Source organism: Cherax quadricarinatus, chromosome 43 (genome assembly GCF_038502225.1).
Source record: "Cherax quadricarinatus isolate ZL_2023a chromosome 43, ASM3850222v1, whole genome shotgun sequence".
Classification (NCBI taxonomy): Eukaryota; Metazoa; Arthropoda; class Malacostraca; order Decapoda; family Parastacidae; genus Cherax; species Cherax quadricarinatus.
The window spans coordinates 9,259,514-9,281,960 of NC_091334.1; the positions used below are offsets into that span (position 1 = coordinate 9,259,514).

At 55.1% G+C, this 22,447-nt stretch overlaps 1 protein-coding gene across 2 annotated transcripts in view; it reads right to left on the bottom strand.

Moving 5' to 3' along the window:
• LOC128694245 (repulsive guidance molecule B) overlaps positions 1-22,447 on the bottom strand; it is a 329,138-nt gene that overhangs the window by 196,394 nt on the left and 110,297 nt on the right. The gene's annotated exons all lie outside the window — the stretch shown is intronic.

Consider the following 22,447-nt stretch of genomic DNA (forward strand, 5'->3'; position numbering starts at 1 on the left):
GTGGTAGATTCTGGCACACAGGAGCAGTGGTAGACGGTACACAGACTTATGGCAGACTGGGCACAATAGAGCAGTGGCAGATTCTGGCACACAGAGGAGCAGTGGCAGATTCTGGACACTAGGGAGCAGCAGTAGTTTGGTACAATAGAGCAGTGGTAGACGGCACACAGATGCATGGCAGACGGTACACAGAGAGCAGTGGCTAGACGGCAGCCACTGGGCAGTGGCAATATGACAGCATGCAGACTTGCACACAGAATAAGTAGACGGTACACAGGAGCAGTAGGCAGACTGGCGCATGGATTGCAAGGCAGACGGTATTACAGAGAGCAGCAGACCCTGGTAGATGGTCAACAGAGGCAGTGGTAGACGGTGCAACAGGAGACAGGTGGTAGATCGGGTTACACACAGAGCATGCAGACGGCACAGAGGATTCAGTCAGATGGTACAATCAGAGTTAGTGGCAGATCTTGGCACACAGGAGCAAGTGGCAGACTGGTACACAGGAGACAAGTGGCAGATCGGCAACAACAGAGCAGTGGTAGATTTGGCACACAGAGCAGTGGTAGATCGGTGCACACAGAGTATGGCAGTGGAGACTTGGCACACAGGAGCAGTGGTAGACGGTACACTTAGGAGCAGTGGTAGACGGTACACAGAGCAGTGCTAGATGGCACACATGATTAGCTGGTAGACTCTGGCACACAGAGAGCAGTGGTAGACTATTAACAAGAGAGCAGTGGTAGACGGTGCACAGTCATAGCAGTGTAGACGGCACACAGAGCAGTGGTAGACTGGCACACAGAGATTAGTGGCAGACGGCACAACAGGAGCAGTGGCAGACTGCAATAACAGGATGCAGGTAAGGCAGACGGCACACAGGAGCAGTGCAGATCGGTGCTGCAGGATCAGTAAGGTAGATCGGTACACAGATGCAGTGGCAGATGGCATACAGGAGCAGCAGTAGACGGTACACAGGAGCAGTATAGACGGTACACGCGGAGCAGTGGTAGACTGGCACAGAGGAGCAGTGGTAGACGGCAATACAGGAGGCAGTGGTAGACGGTACACAGAGAGCAGTAGACTGGCAATACCGGAGGAGCAGTGGTAGACGGCACACAGGAGCAGTGGTAGACGGCACACAGGGAGCAGTGGAGGACGGCATAGGAGACAAAGGAGCAGTGGAGACACAGACAGGCACACAGACGACAACAGAAGGTGCAGAGATCTGGCAAAGCAGACGCAAAGGAGCATGGCAGACGTAGGCACCACAAGCAGAGACGGCAAAAGCAGTGGCAGACGGCACACAGGAGTTGCGGCAGTAACGGACGCCACAGAGCAGTGGCAGACTGGCACACAGAAGTGGGACGGACCAGAGAGAATGGAGACTACACTGGAGCAGTGGCAGACTGGCACACAGATTGGGATCACAGAGAGCAGTGGCAGATCGGCACACAGAGAGTGTGACGGTCACGCAGAGTGAGGACTGACGGCAAGACAGGAGCAGTGGATAGACGATGGCAGACGGCAACAGGACTGGCAGAGGCACACGAGCAGTGGCGGCAGATCTGCACACACAGGACAGTGGTAGATCGGCACACGGAGCAGGTAGATCTAACACAGAGCAGTGGCAGATGCAGACATGACAGCAGACGACACAGGAGCAGTGGCAGACGGCACACGAGCAGTGGTAGACGGCACAGGAGAGCAGTGGAGACTGCAACAACGCAGTGGAGCGGAGACACGGCGGCAACAGGAGAGCAGTGGAGACGGCACACAGGAGCAGTGGCAGACGGACACACAGAGCAGTGGCAGATCTGGTACACACGGAGCAGTGGCAGATCTGGCACACAGGAGCAGTGGAGACGGCAGCAGAGCAGTGGTAGACGGACACTAGGAGTACATGGCGGTACAGACGTGGAGGGCACGGATACTAGAGAGCAGTGGTAGACTGGCACACAGAGCAGTGGCAGATCGGTACAACAGGAGCAGTGGTAGATCGGTACACAGAGCAGTGGTAGATTTGCACACAGGAGCAGTGGTAGACGGTACACAGGAGCAGCGGAGAGGTGGACAGACGACACACAGGAGCAGTGGTAGATGGTACACGTGGAGACGGTAGCAGTCACAGGGAGCAGTGGATACAGACGGACAGTAGATGGTGGCACAGGAGGCATGGTAGATGGCACACAGGCAGCAGTGGCAGAGTCTGCAACAGATAATGGCAGACGGCACACAGGAGCAGTGGCAGATCTGGCACACAGGAGCAGTGGCAGACGGCAAAATTAGTGGAGACACACAGGGAGCAGTGGTAGATCGGCACACAGGAGCAGTGGTAGACGGCACACAGGAGCAGTGGCAGATCGGCACACAGGGAGCAGTGGTAGACGGCACACAGACAGTGGCAGACGGCACATAGAGCAGTGGTAGACGGAACAGAGAGCAGTGGTAGACGGTACACAGGAGCAGTAGGATAAAGAGGTGGCAGGATGGACACAGACATGGCAGACCATGGAGCATGGCAGACGGCACACAGGAGCAGTAGCGGCAGACGGTAGACACAGAGCAGTGGTAGACTTTGGCACACAGGAGCAGTGGTAGACGGTACACAGAGCAGTGGAGAGCATACAGAGGAGCAGTGGCGACGGACACAGGCAACACAGAGCAGTGGTAGATTTGCACACAGAGCAGCAGGATATACACAGGAGCAGTGGCAGACGGTAAAGGAGGTAGACTACACAGGAGCAGTGGAGACGGCACACAGACGGCAAGGAGCAGTGGCAGACGGTACACAGGAGCAGTGGCAGATGAGCAACACGGAGTAAGTGGTAGACTGATACACAGAGCAGTGGCAGACTGGCACACAGAGAGCAGTGGCAGACGGCAACACAGAGCAGTGGTAGACGGTACACAGGAGCAGTGGTAGACTGGACACAGGAGCAGTGGTAGAGGCACAGACAGTGGTAGACGGACACAGGAGCAGGCAGACGCACACAGGAGCAGTGGTAGATCTGGCACACAGTGGAGCATGCAGGCAGACAGGCTGGTACAAGAGCGGAGTATAGGAGCAGTGGTAGACTGGCACACAGAGCAGCGGATAGACGGTGGCACAGGGAGCAGTGGTAGATGGCAACATAGGAGCAGTAACGGCACACAGGAGAGAGGTAGACGGCAACACAGAGCAGCAGACGGTACACAGAGACAGTGGTAGACGGTACACTAGAGCAGTGGCAGATACACAGGACAGTGGCGGACACAACACAGGAGCATGGAGACACACAGGAGCAGAGCTGGCGAGACGGCAATGATATGGAGCGATAGAGAGTGGTAGACGGTACACAGGACAGTGGCAGATGGTACATTAGAGCAGGAGCTAGACACAGACAGTGGTAGACTACAACAGAGCACAGTATGGCAGATCTGGCACATAGGAGCAGTGGAGACGGCAACAGATAGACTGGCACACAGACAGTGGCAGACGGCACAAGGATGGCAGATCTGGCGGTACAGGAGAGCGGTAGTCGGAGCAGTGGCAGAGGCACACAGACAGTGGACTACAAAGGAGCAGTGGCAGACGGTACACAGAGCAGTGGAGACGGCACACAGACAGTGGCAGACGGCATACAGGAGCAGGCAGACGGCACACAGTATGGCAGAGGCAGGACAGGTGAGACTGGGCACAGTGAGCAGTGGTAGATCAAGGACACAGTCAGGCAGTAATCGAAGAGCAGTGGTGCACACAGGAGCAGTGGCAGACGACACAGGAGCACGGCACAGGAGCAGTGGTAGGAGTGGAGACGGCACACAGGAGCAGTGGTAGACGGTACACAGGACGCAGTGGCAGACGGACACAGAGCAGTGGTAGACGGCACACAGGAGCAGTGGTAGACTTTGGCACACAGGGATTATGGTAGACTTGCACACAGGACAGCGTAGATTTCGGTACACAGGAGCAGTGGTAGACTTTGGCACACAGGAGCAGTGGAGATACACAGGACAGTGGTAGACGGTACACAGGGAGCAGTGGTAGATTGGTACACGAGCAGTAGACGGAGCATAGAGCACAGGCAGGTAGACGGTACACAGGAGGAGCAGTGAGGAGACTACACAGAGGGAGTGGTAGACGATACACAGGAGCAGTGGCAGACGGTGCATAGAGCAGTGGCAGATGGCATGATAGAGAGCAGTGGCAGACGGTACAATTGCGAGCAGTGGTAGACGGTACACAGGAGCAGTGGTGGAGACTGGTACACAGGATTAAGAGAGCGGTACACAGACAGTGGCAGACGGTACACAAGAGCAGTGGAGACGGTACACAGATAGTTTAGTGGCAGATCATACATGAGCAGTGGCAGACTGGCACAGAGCAGTGGTAGATCTGCACAGGATGTGGCAGACGGATTACAGAGGAGCAGTGGTAGACGGCACACAAGGAGCAGTGGTAGATCTGGCACACAGAGACAGTGGTAGATCTGGCACACGGAGAGCAGCTGGCAGACAGCACAGGAGACAGTGGTAGACGGCACACAGGAGCAGTGGCAGACTGGTACACAGAGCAGTGCATACGGCACACAGGGAGCAGTAGACGGCGCACGCAGTGGCAGACTGGCACACGGAGCAGTGGCAGACTGGCGTACACAGAGCAAGTGGAGACGGCACAGGAGAGCAGTAGATGGCACACAGAGAGTGGCAGACTCGGCACTACAGAGTTATGGCAGCATGGCGACGGCACAGGAGCAGTGGCAGATCATACACAGACAGCAGTGGCAGACGGCAATGGACAGAGCAGTGGCAGACTGGCACAGGGAGCAGTGGCAGACGGCACACAGCGTGGTAGATCGGCACACAGAGCAGTGGTAGACGGTACACAGGAGCAGTGGTAGACGGCACACAGGGGACAGTGGCAGACTGGCACACAGAGCAGTGGCAGATCGGCACCGGACAGTAGACGGTACACCGATGCAGTGGCAGAGGCACAAGGTAGACGGCAATACAGAGGCAGGCGGCAGATCGGCAACACGTGCAGTGGGCGGCAGATCGGCACACAGAGCAGTGGTAGACTGGCCAGCTGTGGTAGACGGATACACGCGAGGCAGTGGCAGACTCGCACAGGAGGCAGTGGTAGACGCACGCAGAGTATGCAAGTTTCGGCACACGCCAGTTCAGTGGTAGACGGCACACAGCAGCAGTGGCAGATGGTACACGCTGTTAGGCAGACGGCACGCGGAAGTGGTAGACGGCACACGCGAGGCAGCAGACGGCAATATGGGGACATGGCAGATCGGTAGAGGCACATTGCAGTGGCAGACGGCACATCGTTATGCAGTGGCGGCACAGCGCATAGACTACACAGGCAGCAGTGGAGACTTTGGCACACAGGAGCAGTGGCAGATGGCACACAGGCAGAGTGGCAGACGGCAACACACTGGCAGGCATGGCAGACGGCACACGACAGTGGCAGACGGCACACAGCAGTTGGTCGGCAGACTGGCAACAGCGTAGTGGCGACACGGCAGACGCCAGTGGTGGAGACGGCACAAGGGCAGTGGCAGATCGGTACACGGTTGCAGTGGTAGACTGGCACACAGGCGGAGTGGCAGACTGGCACACGGGCAGCAGTGGTAGACGGTACACGTGGGGAGACGGCAAGTGTTAGTGGCGAGGTACAGACAGGTGTAGACGGCACACAGCCAGTAGTGGCAGACGGCAACACTAGAGCAGTGGTAGACGGCACACACGAGCAGGTGGTAGACGGCACACGCAAGTGGTAGCAGACGGCACACCGCTGTTATGGCAGACTGCACAGGAGCAGTGGCAGATCGGCACACAGCATTCAGTGGCAGATCGGTACAGCATGGAGCAGTGGCGCAGATCGGCACACAGGAGCAGTGGAGACACAACGTTGGCAGCAGTGGTAGACGGCACACAGGAGCAGGTGGCAGATTTCGGCACACAGGAGCAGTGGCAGACGATACACAGCATGTAGATCGACGGCACACAGGAGCAGTGGCAGACGGCACACGAGAGCAGCGGCAGACGGCACACAGGAGCAGTGGTAGACGGCACACAGGAGGCAGATGGTAGACGGCAACACGCTGGACAGTGGTAGACGGTGGCACACAGGAGCAGTGGTAGACGGCACACAGGAGCAGTGGTAGACGGATACAGCAGCAGTGGCAGACGGCACACGCGTTAGCAGGAGCATGTAGACGGCACACGCTGTTAGCGGCAGACTGCAGCAGTGGCAGACGGTACACGCTGTTATGGAGACTGCAACAACGCTGTTGCGGCAGACGGCAACACGTTAGTGGCAGACGGCACACAGCTTGGTGGCAGACGGCACACGCTTACAGCGGCAGACTTAGCACACGCAGCGCAGTGGCAGATCGGCACCGTGTTCATGGCAGACTGGCACACGCTGTGGCAGACGGCAACACAGCTACAGTGGCAGACGGCATACAGAGCGTGGCAGACGGCAACAGCTGTATGGCAGACGGCAATACAGGGAGCAGTGGTAGGCGGCCACGATCGCGGTGACGACAGAGCAGTGGCAGACGCGGCACACGAGCAGTGGCAGACGGCACACAGGAGCAGTTGGTGGCAGACGGCACACTGGCGCTGTTGGTAGACGGGCACGCTGTGGAGAGGCAAGGAGCTGGCACACGCTGCTTGAGCGTGGTAGACGGCACACGCTGTTAGTGGTAGACGGCACACGCTGCGCAGTGGCAGACGGCACACAAGCAGCAGTGGCAGACGGCACACGCGTTATGGCAGCACGGCACACGCTGCGTGGTACGGCAGACGGCACACGCTGTTGCGGCAGACTGCGTCACGCTGTTGGGTGGCAGACTCGCACAATAGCGTTAGCGGCAGACGGCAACACGCTGTTAGCGGCAGACGGCACACGCTAGCAGTGGCAGACGGCACACGCTGTTATGGGTAGACGGTACACAGAGAGCAGTGGTAGACGGTACACAGAGAGCAGTGGTAGACGGTACACAGAGAGCAGTGGTAGACGGTACACAGAGAGCAGTGGTAGACGGTACACAGAGAGCAGTGGTAGACGGTACACAGGGAGCAGTGGTAGACGGTACACAGAGCAGTGGTAGACGGTACACAGAGAGCAGTGGTAGACGGTACACAGAGCAGTGGTAGACGGTACACAGGGAGCAGTGATAGACGGTACACAGGGAGCAGTGATAGACGATACACAGGGAACAGTGGTAGACGGTACACAGGAAGCAGTGGTAGACGGTACACAGGGAGCAGTAGTAGACGGTACACAGGGAGCAGTAGTAGACGGTACACAGGGAGCAGTGGTAGACGGTACACAGGGAGCAGTGGTAGACGATACACAGGGAACAGTGGTAGACGGTACACAGGAAGCAGTGGTAGACGGTACACAGGGAGCAGTAGTAGACGGTACACAGGGAGCAGTGGTAGACGGTACACAGGGAGCAGTGGTAGACGGTACACAGGGAGCAGTGGTAGACGGTACACAGGGAGCAGTGGTAGACGGTACACAGGGAGCAGTGGTAGACGGTACACAGAGAGCAGTGGTAGACGGTACACAGAGAGCAGTGGTAGACGGTACACAGAGAGCAGTGGTAGACGGTACACAGGGAGCAGTGGTAGACGGTACACAGAGAGCAGTGGTAGACGGTACACAGGGAGCAGTGGTAGACGGTACACAGAGAGCAGTGGTAGACGGTACACCGAGAGCAGTGGTAGACGGTACACAGGGAGCAGTGGTAGACGGTACACAAGCAGCAGTGGTAGACGGAACGCAAGCAGCAGTGGTAGACGGTACACAGTGAGCAGTGGTAGACGGTACACAGGGAGCAGTGGTAGACGGTACACAGGGAGCAGTGGTAGACGGTACACAGAGAGCAGTGGTAGACGGTACACAGGGAGCAGTGGTAGATGGTACACAGGGAGAAGTGGTAGACGGTACACAAGCAGCAGTGGTAGACGGTACACAGGAAGCAGTGGTAGACGGTACACAGGGAGCAGTGATAGACGATACACAGGGAACAGTGGTAGACGGTACACAGGAAGCAGTGGTAGACGGTACACAGGGAGCAGTGGTAGACGGTACACAGGGAGCAGTGGTAGACGGTACACAGGGAGCAGTGGTAGACGGTACACAGAGCAGTGGTAGACGGTACACAGGGAGCAGTGGTAGACGGTACACAGGGAGCAGTGGTAGACGGTACACAGGGAGCAGTGGTAGACGGTACACAGAGAGCAGTGGTAGACGGTACACAGAGAGCAGTGGTAGACGGTACACAGAGAGCAGTGGTAGACGGTACACAAGCAGCAGTGGTAGACGGTACACAGGGAGCAATGGTAGACGGTACACAGAGAGCAGTGGTAGACGGTACACCGAGAGCAGTGGTAGACGGTACACAGGGAGCAGTGGTAGACGGTACACAAGCAGCAGTGGTAGACGGTACAGAGGGAGCAGTGGTAGACGGTACACAGTGAGCAGTGGTAGACGGTACACAGGGAGCAGTGGTAGACGGTACACAGGGAGCAGTGGTAGACGGTACACAGAGAGCAGTGGTAGACGGTACACAGGGAGCAGTGGTAGATGGTACACAGGGAGAAGTGGTAGACGGTACACAGGGAGCAGTGGTAGACGGTACACATGGAGCAGTGGTAGACGGTACACAGGGAGCAGTGGTAGACGGTACACAGAGCAGTGGTAGACGGTACACAGGGAGCAGTGGTAGACGGTACACAGGGAGCAGTGGTAGACGGTACACAGGGAGCAGTGGTAGACGGTACACAGAGAGCAGTGGTAGACGGTACACAGAGAGCAGTGGTAGACGGTACACAAGCAGCAGTGGTAGACGGTACACAGAGCAGTGGTAGACGGTACACAGGGAGCAGTGGTAGACGGTACACAGGGAGCAGTGGTAGACGGTACACAGGGAGCAGTGGTAGACGGTACACAGGGAGCAGTGGTAGACGGTACACAGGGAGCAGTGGTAGACGGTACACAGAGAGCAGTGGTAGACGGTACACAGAGAGCAGTGGTAGACGGTACACAGGGAGCAGTGGTAGACGGTACACAGAGAGCAGTGGTAGACGGTACACTGAGACTAGTGGTAGACGGTACACAGGGAGCAGTGGTAGACGGTACACAGGGAGCAGTGGTAGAGGGTACACAGGGAGCAGTGGTAGACGGTACACAGGGAGCAGTGGTAGACGGTACACAGGGAGCAGTGGTAGACGGTACACAGGGAGCAGTGGTAGACGATACACAGGGAACAGTGGTAGACGATACACAGGGAGCAGTTGTAGACGGTACACAAGCAGCAGTGGTAGTCGGTACACAGGGAGCAGTGGTAGACGGTACACAGGGAGCAGTGGTAGACGGTACACAGGGAGCAGTGGTAGACAGTACACAGGGAGCAGTGGTAGACGGTACACAGAGAGGAGTGGTAGACGGTACACAGAGAGCAGTGGTAGACGGTACACAGGGAGCAGTGGTAGACGGTACACTGAGAGCAGTGGTAGACGGTACACTGAGAGCAGTGGTAGACGGTACACAGGGAGCAGTGGTAGACGGTACACAGGGAGCAGTGGTAGACGGTACACAGGGAGCAGTGGTAGACGGTACACAGGGAGCAGTGGTAGACGGTACACAGGGAGCAGTGGTAGACGGTACACAGGGAGCAGTGGTAGACGGTACACAGGGAGCAGTGGTAGACGGTACACAGGGAGCAGTGGTAGACGGTACACAGGGAGCAGTGGTAGACGGTACACAGGGAGCAGTGGTAGACGGTACACAGGGAGCAGTGGTAGACGGTACACAGAGAGCAGTGGTAGACGGTACACAGGGAGCAGTGGTAGACGGTACACAGAGAGCAGTGGTAGACGGTACACAGAGAGCAGTGGTAGACGGTACACAGGGAGCAGTGGTAGACGGTACACAGGGAGCAGTGGTAGACGGTACACAGGGAGCAGTGGTAGACGGTACACAGGGAGCAGTGGTAGACGGTACACAGGGAGCAGTGGTAGACGGTACACAGGGAGCAGTGGTAGACGGTACACAGAGAGCAGTGGTAGACGGTACACAGAGAGCAGTGGTAGACGATACACAGGGAGCAGTGGTAGACGGTACACTGAGAGCAGTGGTAGACGGTACACTGAGACTAGTGGTAGACGGTACACAGGGAGCAGTGGTAGACGGTACACAGGGAGCAGTAGTAGACGGTACACGGAGCAGTGGTAGACGGTACACAGGGAGCAGTGGTAGACGGTACACAGGGAGCAGTGGTAGACGGTACACAGGGAGCAGTGGTAGACGGTACACAGGGAGCAGTGGTAGACGGTACACAGGGAGCAGTGGTAGACGGTACACAGGGAGCAGTGGTAGACGGTACACAGGGAGCAGTGGTAGACGGTACACAGGGAGCAGTGGTAGACGGTACACAGAGAGCAGTGGTAGACGGTACACAGGGAGCAGTGGTAGACGGTACACAGAGAGCAGTGGTAGACGGTACACAGGGAGCAGTGGTAGACGGTACACAGGGAGCAGTGGTAGACGGTACACAGAGAGCAGTGGTAGACGGTACACAGAGCAGTGGTAGACGGTACACAGAGCAGTGGTAGACGGTACACAGAGCAGTGGTAGACGGTACACAGAGCAGTGGTAGACGGTACACAGAGCAGTGGTAGACGGTACACAGGGAGCAGTGGTAGACGGTACACAGGGAGCAGTGGTAGACGGTACACAGAGAGCAGTGGTAGACGGTACACAGGGAGCAGTGGTAGACGGTACACAGGGAGCAGTGGTAGACGGTACACAGAGAGCAGTGGTAGACGGTACATAGGGAGCAGTGATAGACGATACACAGGGAGCAGCGGTAGGCGGTACACAGGGAGCAGTGGTAGACGGTACACAGGGAGCAGTGGTAGACGGTACACAGGGAGCAGCGCTAGACGGTACACAGGGAACAGTGGTAAACGGTACACAGAGAGCAGTGGTAGACGGTACACAGGGAGCAGTGGTAGACGGTACACAGGGAGCAGTGGTAGACGGTACACAGGGAGCAGTGGTAGACGGTACACAGGGAGCAGTGGTAGACGGTACACAGAGAGCAGTGGTAGACGGTACACAGGGAGCAGTGGTAGACGGTACACAGGGAGCAGTGGTAGACGGTACACAGGGAGCAGTGGTAGACGGTACACAGGGAGCAGTGGTAGACGGTACACAGGGAGCAGTGGTAGACGGTACACAGGGAGCAGTGGTAGACGGTACACAGGGAGCAGTGGTAGACGGTACACAAGCAGCAGTGGTAGACGGTACACAGGGAGCAGTGGTAGACGGTACACAGAGAGTAGTGGTATACGGTACACAGGGAGCAGTGGTAGACGGTACACAGCAGCAGTGGTAGCAGTGGTAGACGGTACACAGGGAGCAGTGGTAGACGGTACACAGGGAGCAGTGGTAGAGCAGGTACACAGGGAGCAGTGGCAGTGGTAGACGGTACACAAGCAGCAGTGGTAGACGGTACACAGGGAGCAGTACACAAGCAGCAGTGGTAGACGGTACACAAGCAGCAGTGGTAGACGGTACACAAGTAGACGGTACACAGGGAGCAGTGGTAGACGGTACACAGGGAGCAGTGGTAGACGGGGAGCAGTGGTAGACGGTACACAGGGAGCAGTGGTAGACGGTACACAGGGAGCAGTGGTAGACGGTACACAGGGAGCAGTGGTAGACGGTACACAGGGAGCAGTGGTAGACGGTACACAGGGAGCAGTGGTAGACGGTACACAGGGAGCAGTGGTAGACGGTACACAGGGAGAAGTGGTAGAGGGTACACAGAGAGCAGCAGTGGTAGACGGTACACAAGCAGCAGTGGTAGACGGTACACAAGCAGCAGTGGTAGACGGTACACAAGCAGCAGTGGTAGACGGTACACAGGGAGCAGTGGTAGACGGTACACAGGGAGCAGTGGTAGACGGTACACAGGGAGCAGTGGTAGACGGTACACAGGGAGCAGTGGTAGACGGTACACAGGGAGCAGTGGTAGACGGTACACAAGCAGCAGTGGTAGACGGTACACAGGGAGCAGTGGTAGACGGTACACAGGGAGCAGTGGTAGACGGTACACAGGGAGCAGTGGTAGACGGTACACAGGGAGCAGTGGTAGACGGTACACAGAGAGCAGTGGTAGATGGTACACAGGGAGAAGTACGGTACACACAGGGAGCAGTGGTAGACGGTACACAGGGAGCAGTGGTAGACGGTACACAAGCAGCAGTGGTAGACGGTACACAGGGAGCAGTGGTAGACGGTACACAGGGAGCAGTGGTAGACGATACACATGGTTAGACGGCACACGCTGTTGCGGCAGACGGCAACACAGGAGCAGTGGCAGATCGGCACACGCTGTTGGTGGCTAGACGGCACACGCTGCTTAGTGGTAGACGGCACACAGGAGCAGTGGCAGATGGCAACAACAGGAGCAGTGGTAGACTGGCACACAGGAGCAGTGGTAGACGGCACACAGCAGCGTGGTAGATCGGCAACACGCTGCAGTGGCAGACGGCACACGCTGTTGCGGCAGACGCACACGCGTGCAGTGGCAGACGGCACAGCTGTTAAGCGGCAGACTTCGCACACGCTGTTAGTGGCAGACGGCACACAAACCGGCAGGCGGCAGATCGGCACACGCTGCGGGCAGACGCGGCCACGCTGTTGCGGCAGACGGCACACGCAGCAGTGGCAGATCGGCACACGCTGCAGCTGCAGACGGTACACGCAGTTAAGTGGCAGACGGTACACGCTGCAGTGGTAGACGGCACACGCTGTTAAGCGGCAGACGGCACACGCTGTTGCGGCAGACGGCACACGCTGTGCGGCAGACGGCACAAAGGCGGCAGTGGCAGACGGCACACGCTGTTATGGCAGATCGGCACACAGGAGCAGTGGCGACGGCAACACAGGATATGGCAGATCTGGCAACAACAGGACAGTGGCAGATTTGGCAATACAGGAGCAGTGGTAGACGGCACAGCAGCGTAGACGGCACACAGGAGCAGTGGTAGACGGTACACAGGAGCAGGTAGACGATACGCTGGGTTAAAAGTGGTAGACGCACACAGGAGCAGTGGTAGACGGTACATAGAGAGCATGGTGGATACGGCACACAGGGAGCAGTGGTAGATTTGCACACAGGAGCAGTGGCAGAGTACGGCACACGCTGTTATGGCAGACTGCGGCACAGGAGGAGGCGGCAGATTCGGCACACAGGAGCAGCGGCAGACGACACACGCCTGCAGTGGCAGACGGCACATGCCGCTGCAGCAGACGGCACACGCTGTTATGGCAGATCGGCACACGCAGCTTAGTGGCAGACTGCAAACGCTGTTAGTGGCAGATTTCGGCACACGCCAGTTGGCGGCAGACGGCAACACGCCAGCAGTGGCAGATCGGCAACCACGCAGCAGTGGCAGACGGCACACGCTGTTGTGGCAGACGGCACACGCTGTTAGTGGCAGACGGCAACCACGCTGTTATGGCAGACGGCAACACGCTGCTGCGGCAGACTGGCACACCGCTGTTAGTGGCAGATTCGGCAACACGCTGTTAGGCGGCAGACTGATACACGCTGTTGTTGGCAGACGGCATCACAGGACAGTGGCAGATCTGCACACGCTGTTGCGGCAGACTGCACACCGCCTGTTGCGGCAGACTGGCAACACTTGCGAGCGGCAGACGGCTACACACGGAGCAGTGGCAGACGGTTAAACACAGGAGCAGTGGCAGACCTCGCACATTGGGCGCGTTAGTGGCAGATCGGCACACGCTGTTAGGCGGCAGACTCGGTACACCGCTGTTGCGGCAGACTCAGGCACAATGCAGTGGCAGACTCGCACACGCCGTTGGCGGTAGAGTCGGCACACGCTGTTGGCTAGATCTGGCACCTGGGCTGTTAGCGGCAGACGGCACAACGCTGTTGGTGGCAGATCTGCACACGCTGTTAGCGGCAGACGGCAACACGCTGGCAGTGGCAGACTCCGGCACACGCTGTTGCAGACTGGCACACGCGTTAGTGGCAGATCGCACACGCTGTTATGGCAGACTGGCACACGCTGTTGTGGCAGACGGCACAAGCTGCTTATGGCAGATCTGGCACACGCTGCGCGGCAGACGGCACACGCGTTGCGGCATACGGCACACAGGGAGCAGTGGTAGACGGCAACACAGGAGCAGTGGTAGATCAAGGTACACTGCGTGTTAGTGGCAGACGCACACGCTGTTAGTGGTAGATTTCCTGGCAACACAGGAGCAGTGGCAGATTTGGACACGCTGTTGCGGTAGACACAGAGCAGTGGTAGACCGTACACAAGCAGCAGTGGTAGACGGTACACAGGGAGCAGTGGTAGACGGTACACAAGCAGCAGTGGTAGACGGTACACAGGGAGCAGTGGTAGACGGTACACAGGGAGCAGTGGTAGACGGTACACAGGGAGCAGTGGTAGACGGTACACAGGCAGCAGTGGTAGACGGTACACAAGCAGCAGTGGTAGACGGTACACAAGCAGCAGTGGTAGACGGTACACAAGCAGCAGTGGTAGACGGTACACAGGGAGCAGTGGTAGACGGTACACAAGCAGCAGTGGTAGACGGTACACAGGGAGCAGTGGTAGACGGTACACAGGGAGCAGTGGTAGACGGTACACAGGGAGCAGTGGTAGACGGTACACAGGCAGCAGTGGTAGACGGTACACAAGCAGCAGTGGTAGACGGTACACAAGCAGCAGTGGTAGACGGTACACAAGCAGCAGTGGTAGACGGTACACAAGCAGCAGTGGTAGACGGTACACAAGCAGCAGTGGTAGACGGTACACAAGCAGCAGTGGTAGACGGTACACAAGCAGCAGTGGTAGACGGTACACAAGCAGCAGTGGTAGACGGTACACAAGCAGCAGTGGTAGACGGTACACAAGCAGCAGTGGTAGACGGTACACAAGCAGCAGTGGTAGACGGTACACAAGCAGCAGTGGTAGACGGTACACAAGCAGCAGTGGTAGACGGTACACAAGCAGCAGTGGTAGACGGTACACAAGCAGCAGTGGTAGACGGTACACAAGCAGCAGTGGTAGACGGTACACAAGCAGCAGTGGTAGACGGTACACACAGACGAGGCACAATTCCACTTCCTTGGGGTACTCCGGAAGCATCGCTGGCACACACACTGCTTCATTAATCACTATTTTTAAGACATTGACCTTGAAAGTAATCGCTCTGGTGGTCGAAAAAACAATAACAAGTGATCTTGTGTAAGACCAGCCGGTCAAGGTGGTCATTCAATTGTAAGGTGAGACCAGAGATCACTTAATTGTAAGGAGACCAGAGATCACTTAATTGTAAGGTGAGACCAGAGATCACTCAACTGTAAGGTGAGACCAGAGATCACTTAATTGTAAGGAGACCAGAGATCACTTAATTGTAAGGTGAGACCAGAGATCACTCAACTGTAAGGTGAGACCAGAGATCACTTAATTGTAAGGTGAGACCAGAGATCACTTAATTGTAAAGTGAGACCAGAGATCACTTAATTGTAAAGTGAGACCAGAGATCACTTAATTGTAAGGTGAGACCAGAGATCACTCAACTGTAAGGTGAGACCAGAGATCACTCAACTGTAAGGTGAGACCAGAGATCACTCAACTGTAAGGTGAGACCAGAGATCACTCAACTGTAAGGTGAGACCAGAGATCACTCAACTGTAAGGTGAGACCAGAGATCACTCAACTGTAAGGTGAGACCAGAGATCACTTAATTGTAAGGTGAGACCAGAGATCACTTAATTGTAAGGTGAGACCAGAGATCACTTAATTGTAAGGTAAGACCGATGACCACTCAATTGTAAGGTGAGACCAGAGATCACTCAACTGTAAGGTGAGACCAACGATCACTCAATTGTAAAGTAAGACCAGAGATCACTCAATTGTAAGGTGAGACCAGAGATCACTCAATTGTAAGGCGAGACCAGAGATCACTCAATTGTAAGGCGAGACCAGAGATCACTCAATTGTAAGGCGAGACCAGAGATCACTCAACTGTAAGGTGAGACCAACGATCACTCAACTCAAGAAATCACTCCCTACGAAAGTAAAAGACTGGGCAGGCGATGCAAAATGCCCCCAATAAAAAGTAGGGGCGCCATTGGTACACTAAGAGAAAACACCATAAGTGTCCGGGGCCCAAGACTGTTCAACAGCCTCCCATCAAGCATTAGGGGAATTGCCAATAAACCCCTGGCTGCCTTCAAGAGAGAGCTGGACAGATACCTAAAGTCAGTGCCGGATCAGCCGGGCTGTGGCTCGTACGTTGGACTGCGTGCGGCCAGCAGTAACAGCCTAGTTGATCAGGCCCTGATCCATCGGGAGGCCTGGTCATGGACCGGGCCGCGGGGGCGTTGATCCCCGGAATAACCTCCAGGTAAGACCAGAGATCACTCAGTTGTAAGGTGAGACCAACGATCACTCAACTGTAAAGTGAGACCAGAGATCACTCAATTGTAAGGTGAGACCAAAGATGATCAGTGCTTGTAGTTAGGTCATACAATACTATGGCATGCAAAGAGTACGTAACCTTTATTTGGCGCATGTACACACCCTCACTGAAAGGCTACCTCCCCCAACCAGCGAACCAGGTGCTAAGGGTTGATGATGGGGCCCCATCGTTCAATCAGTACCCAGGTTCCAGCCAATGAGAAGATGGCTTTGGCAATCGCAGAGGTGTTGTGGGTACCACACACCTGTCTGCCATTGTCATTCCCATTCTAGAGCTGGATGAAGCACGGTCTGCTCTCTAGTGGCTTCTATTCTGCCTTGCTTACCGTGGAGTGCACTAATACCTATTGTTGTACATAGTGTACATACTTCTATTCTTACTTGGTGAAGGATAAGTCAAAAGTTTTTCTGCTGAGTTTATTTTGCTCCCTTTACACCCAGGATAACAGGCCTTTGGGACTCCTGGGTTGTAATAAATACTAACTCTGTCCTGCAAGCAAGGCAGAGTGAGAGTTGATGGTAGGATAGTGAACAACACAGTGAGAGTTGATGGTAGAATAGTGAACAACACAGTGACAGTTGATGGTAGGATGGTGAACAACACAGTGAGAGTTGATGGTAGGATGGTGAACAACACAGTGGCAGTTGATGGTAGGATGGTGAACAACACAGTGGCAGTTGATGGTAGGATGGTGAACAACACAGTGGCAGTTGATGGTAGGATGGTGAACAACACAGTGGCAGTTGATGGTAGGATGGTGAACAACACAGTGAGTTGATGGTAGGATAGTGAACAACACAGTGGGAGTTGATGGTAGGATGGTGAACAACACAGTGAGTTGATGGTAGGATGGTGAACAACACAGTGACAGTTGATGGTAGGATAGTGAACAGCACAGTGAGAGTTGATGGTAGGATAGTGAACAACACAGTGACAGTTGAGGGTAGGATGATGAACAACACAGTGACAGATGATGGTAGGATGGTGAACAACAGTGAGAGTTGATGGTAGGATAGTGAACACAGTGAGAGTTGATGGTAGGATGGTGAACAACACAGTGAGAGTTGGTTGGATAGTGAACAACACAGTGAGTGTTGGTGGTAGGATAGTGAACAACACAGTGACAGTTGATGGTAGGATGGTGAACAACACAGATGAAGTTGATGGTAGAATACTGAACAACAGTGACAGTTGATGGTTGGATGGTGAACAACACAGTAACAATTGATGGTAAGATGGTGAACAACAGTGACAGTTGATGGTAGGATGGTGAACAACACAGTGACAGTTGATGGTAGGATGGTGAACAACACAGTGACAGTTGATGGTAGGATGGTGAACAAGTGACAGTTGATGGTAGGATGGTGAACAACAGTGACAGTTAATGGAAGGATGGTGAACAACAGTGACAGTTGATGGTAGGATGGTGAACAACAGTGACAGTTGATGGAAGGATGGTGAACAACAGTGACAGTTGATGGTAGGATGGTGAACAACAGTGACAGTTAATGGAAGGATGGTGAACACAGGTAGTCCAAGGGGAAAACACCCGAGGTTCGTCCTGAACAACACCTGCCTCTGCAACACCTGCCACTGCAACACCTGCCTCTGCAACACCTGCCACTGCAACACCTGCCTCTGCAACACCTGCCACTGCAACACCTGCCTCTGCAACACCTGCCACTGCAACACCTGCCTCTGCAACACCTGCCACTGCAACACCTGCCACTGCAACACCTACCAGCACAACACCTGCCACTGCACCTGCCTCTGCTACATGTACCATTGCAACACCGGCTTCTCGGCAACATCTGTCACTGCAACAACTCACAAGGCTTCCTCTCCTGTCCTCAAGCGGTCAACAAACAACAGCATAATGTTACTGAAGACAAGTTTCAGTTACTTTCAAGAAAACTTGACTGAAAAACATTGAAATAGAATATAAAACAAACTGGAATAACTCATGTCAGAATATCTCACCTTCAAGGATCACAACAGTGTTATTATCACAAATGTAAGGGATATGATAGACTGGATAACTAGAACCTTCAAAACAAAAGATGCCAAGTTAATGCTGGTCCTCTCTAAGGCACTTCTCTGGAAAGTGGAATAATGCTGTACACTAACAGCCACTTTTAAGAAAGACAAATATCAGAAATCTGTAGAGAAAGCCTTTACTGTTCTTATAAATTTAATCAAACACCTAAACTATTGAGAACGCTTGAAGTTCCTAAAAGTATACTCCATGGATCGTAAGAGAGAAAGACACATTATAATTGACACATGGAAATTTCTCAAGAGATTGGTCGTCAACCTGCACTATGAAACCTCCCAACATGAAAGATGTTTGATAGACGTTATAAAATATAGACAATACCAGGATAACTGAACTTAATGACCTACCAACAACTTCACCACCTCTACTACAACACTCCTACCAAACTCCACCCCTTCTTCCTCCTCCATCTCTTCTTCCGCCTCTTCTTCCTCCTCCACCTCTTCTTCCTCCTCCATCTCTTCTTCCGCCTCCACCTCTTCTTCCTCCTCCATCTCTTCTTCCTCCTCCACCTCTTCTTCCTCCTCCATCTCTTCTTCCTCCTCCACCTCTTCTTCCTCTTCCACCTCTTCTTCCTCCTCCATCTCTTCTTCCAGCTCTTCTTCCTCCTCCACCTCTTCTTCCACTTCCACCTCTTCTTCCACCTCCACTTCTTCTTCCACCTCCACCTCTTCTTCCTCCTCCACCTCTTCTTCCACCTCCACTTCTTCTTCCACCTCCACCTCTTCTTCCTCCTCCACCTCTTCTTCCACCTCCACTTCTTCTTCCACCTCCACCTCTTCTTCCTCCTCCACCTCTTCTTCCACCTCCACCTCTTCTTCCACCTCCACCTCTTCTTCCTCCTCCACCTCTTCTTCCACCTCCACTTCTTCTTCCTCCTCCACCTCTTCTTCCACCTCCACCTCTTCTTCCACCTCCACCTCTTCTTCCACCTCCACCTCTTCTTCCTCCTCCACCTCTTCTTCCACCTCCACCTCTTCTTCCTCCTCCATCTCTTCTTCCTCCTCCATCTCTTCTTCCTCCTCCACCTCCTCTTCCTCCTCCACCTCTTTTTCCTCCTCCATCTCTTCTTCCTCCTCCACCTCTTCTTCCTTCTCTACCTCCTCCTCCTCCTCCATCTCTTCTTCCACCTCCACCTCTTCTTCCTCCTCCACCTCTTCTTCCTCCTCCATCTCTGATTCCTCCTACACCTCTTCTTCCTCCTCCATCTCTTCTTCCTCCTCCATCTCTTCTTCCTCCTCCACCTCTTCTTCCTCCTCCACTTCTTCCTCCTCCATCTCTTCTTCATCCTACACCTCTTCTTCCTTCTCCACCTCTTCTTCCTCCTCCATCTCTTCTTTCACCTCCATCTCTTCCTCCTCCACCTCTTCTTCCTCCTCCACCTCTTCTTCCTCCTCCACCTCTTCTTCCTCCTCCATTTCTTCTTCCTCCTCCACCTCTTCTTCCTCCTCCACCTCTTCTTCCTCCTCCACCTCTTCTTCCTCCTCCATCTCTTCTTCCTCCTCCACCTCTTCTTCCTCCACCTCTTCTTCCTCCTCCACCTCTTCTTCCTCCTCCACCTCTTCTTCCTCATCTCTTCTTCCTCCTCAATCTCTTCCTCCTCCTCCTCCACATCTTCCTCCACCTCTTTTTCCTCCTCCATCTCTTCTTCCTCCTCCATCTCTTCTTCCACCTCCATCTATTCTTCCTTTTCCACCTCTTTTTCCTCCTCCACCTCTTCTTCCTCCTCCTCCACCTCCTCTTCCTCCTCCTCCACCTCTTCCACTACATTAAGTGACGCACCGGAAATTGGTTACCTGGAGGTTATTCCGGGGATCAACGCCCCCGCGGCCCGGTCCATGACCAGGCCTCCCGATGGATCAGGGCCTGATCAACTAGGCTGTTACTGCTGGCCGCACGCAGTCCGACGTACGAGCCACAGCCCGGCTGATCCGGCACTGACTTTAGGTATCTGTCCAGCTCTCTCTTGAAGGCAGCCAGGGGTTTATTGGCAATTCCCCTAATGCTTGATGGGAGGCTGTTGAACAGTTTTGGGCCCCGGACACTTATGGTGTTTTCTCTTAGTGTACCAATGGCGCCCCTACTTTTTATTGGCGGCATTTTGCATCGCCTGCCCAGTCTTTTACTTTCGTAGGGAGTGATTTCTGTGTGCAGATTTGGGACCATTCCTTCCAAGATTTTCCAAGTGTAGATTATGATATATCTCTACCTCCTGCGTTCCAACGAGTACAAGTCAAGTGCTTCCAAGCGTTCCCAGTAGTTAAGGTGCTTGACAGAACTTATACGTGCAGTAAAGGATCTCTGTACACTCTCTAGATCTGCGATTTCACCTGCTTTGAATGGAGATGTTAATGTACAGCAGTATTCCAGCCTAGAGAGAACAAGTGATTTAAAAAGGATCATTATGGGCTTGGCATCTCTCGTTTTGAAAGTTCTCATTATCCATCCTATCATTTTTTTGCACGTGCGATCGTGGCACTGTTGTGATCCTTGAAAGTGAGATCCTCAGACATTACTACTCCCAGGTCCCTTACATTATTTTTCCGCTCTATTGTATGGCCGGAGTCAGTAGTATACTCTGTTCTAGTTATTATCTCCTCCAGTTTTCCATAACGGAGTAGTTGGAATTTGTCCTCATTGAACATCATATTGTTTACCGTTGCCCACTGGAAAACTTTGTTTATATCTTCTTGGAGGTTAACCGCGTCCTCAGCAGATGACAGCCTCATGCAGATCCTAGTATCATCCGCAAAGGATGATACGGTGCTGTGGTGTATATCTCTGTTTATGTCTGATATGAGGATGAGGAATAATATGGGGTAAGTTAAAATGTTCAACAACATATACCCCTCCACCACCACCCTGCCCCTCCACCACCACCCTGCCCCTCCACCACCACCCTGCCTCTCCACCACCCCCCTGCCCCTCCACCACCACCCTGCCTCTCCACCACCACCCAGCCACACCACCACCACCCAGCCCCTCCACCACCACCCTGCCTCTCCACCACCACCCTGCCCCTCCACCACCACCCTGCCTCTCCACCACCACCCTGCCCCTCCACCACCACCCTGCCTCTCCACCACCACCCTGCCCCTCCACCACCACCCTGCCCCTCCACCACCACCCTGCCCCTCCACCACCACCCTGCCCCTCCACCACCACCCTGCCTCTCCACCACCACCCTGCCCCTCCACCACCACCCTGCCCCTCCACCATCACCCTGCCTCTCCACCACCACCCTGACCCTCCACCACCACCCAGCCACTCCACCACCACCCTGCCCCTCCACCACCACCCTGCCTCTCCACCACCACCCTGCCTCTCCACCACCACCCTGCCCCTCCACCACCACCCTGCCTCTCCACCACCACCCTGCCCCTCCACCACCACCCTGCCCCTCCACCACCACCCTGCCTCTCCACCACCACCCTGCCCCTCCACCACCACCCTGCCCCTCCACCACCACCCTGCCTCTCCACCACCACCCTGCCCCACCACCACCCCCCTGCCCCTCCACCACCACCCTGCCTCTCCACCACCACCCTGCCTCTCCACCACCACCCTGCCTCTCCACCACCACCCTGCGTGTCCACCACCACCCTACCTCTCCACCACCACCCTGCCGATCCACCACCACCCTGCCCCTCCACCACCACCCTGCCTCTCCACCACCACCCTGCCTCTCCACCACCACCCTGCCTCTCCACCACCACCCAGCCCCTCCACCACCACCCTGCCTCTCCACCACCACCCTGCCCCTCCACCACCACCCTGCCTCTCCACCACCACCCTGCCCCTCCACCACCACCCTGCCTCTCCACCATCACCCTGCCTCTCCACCA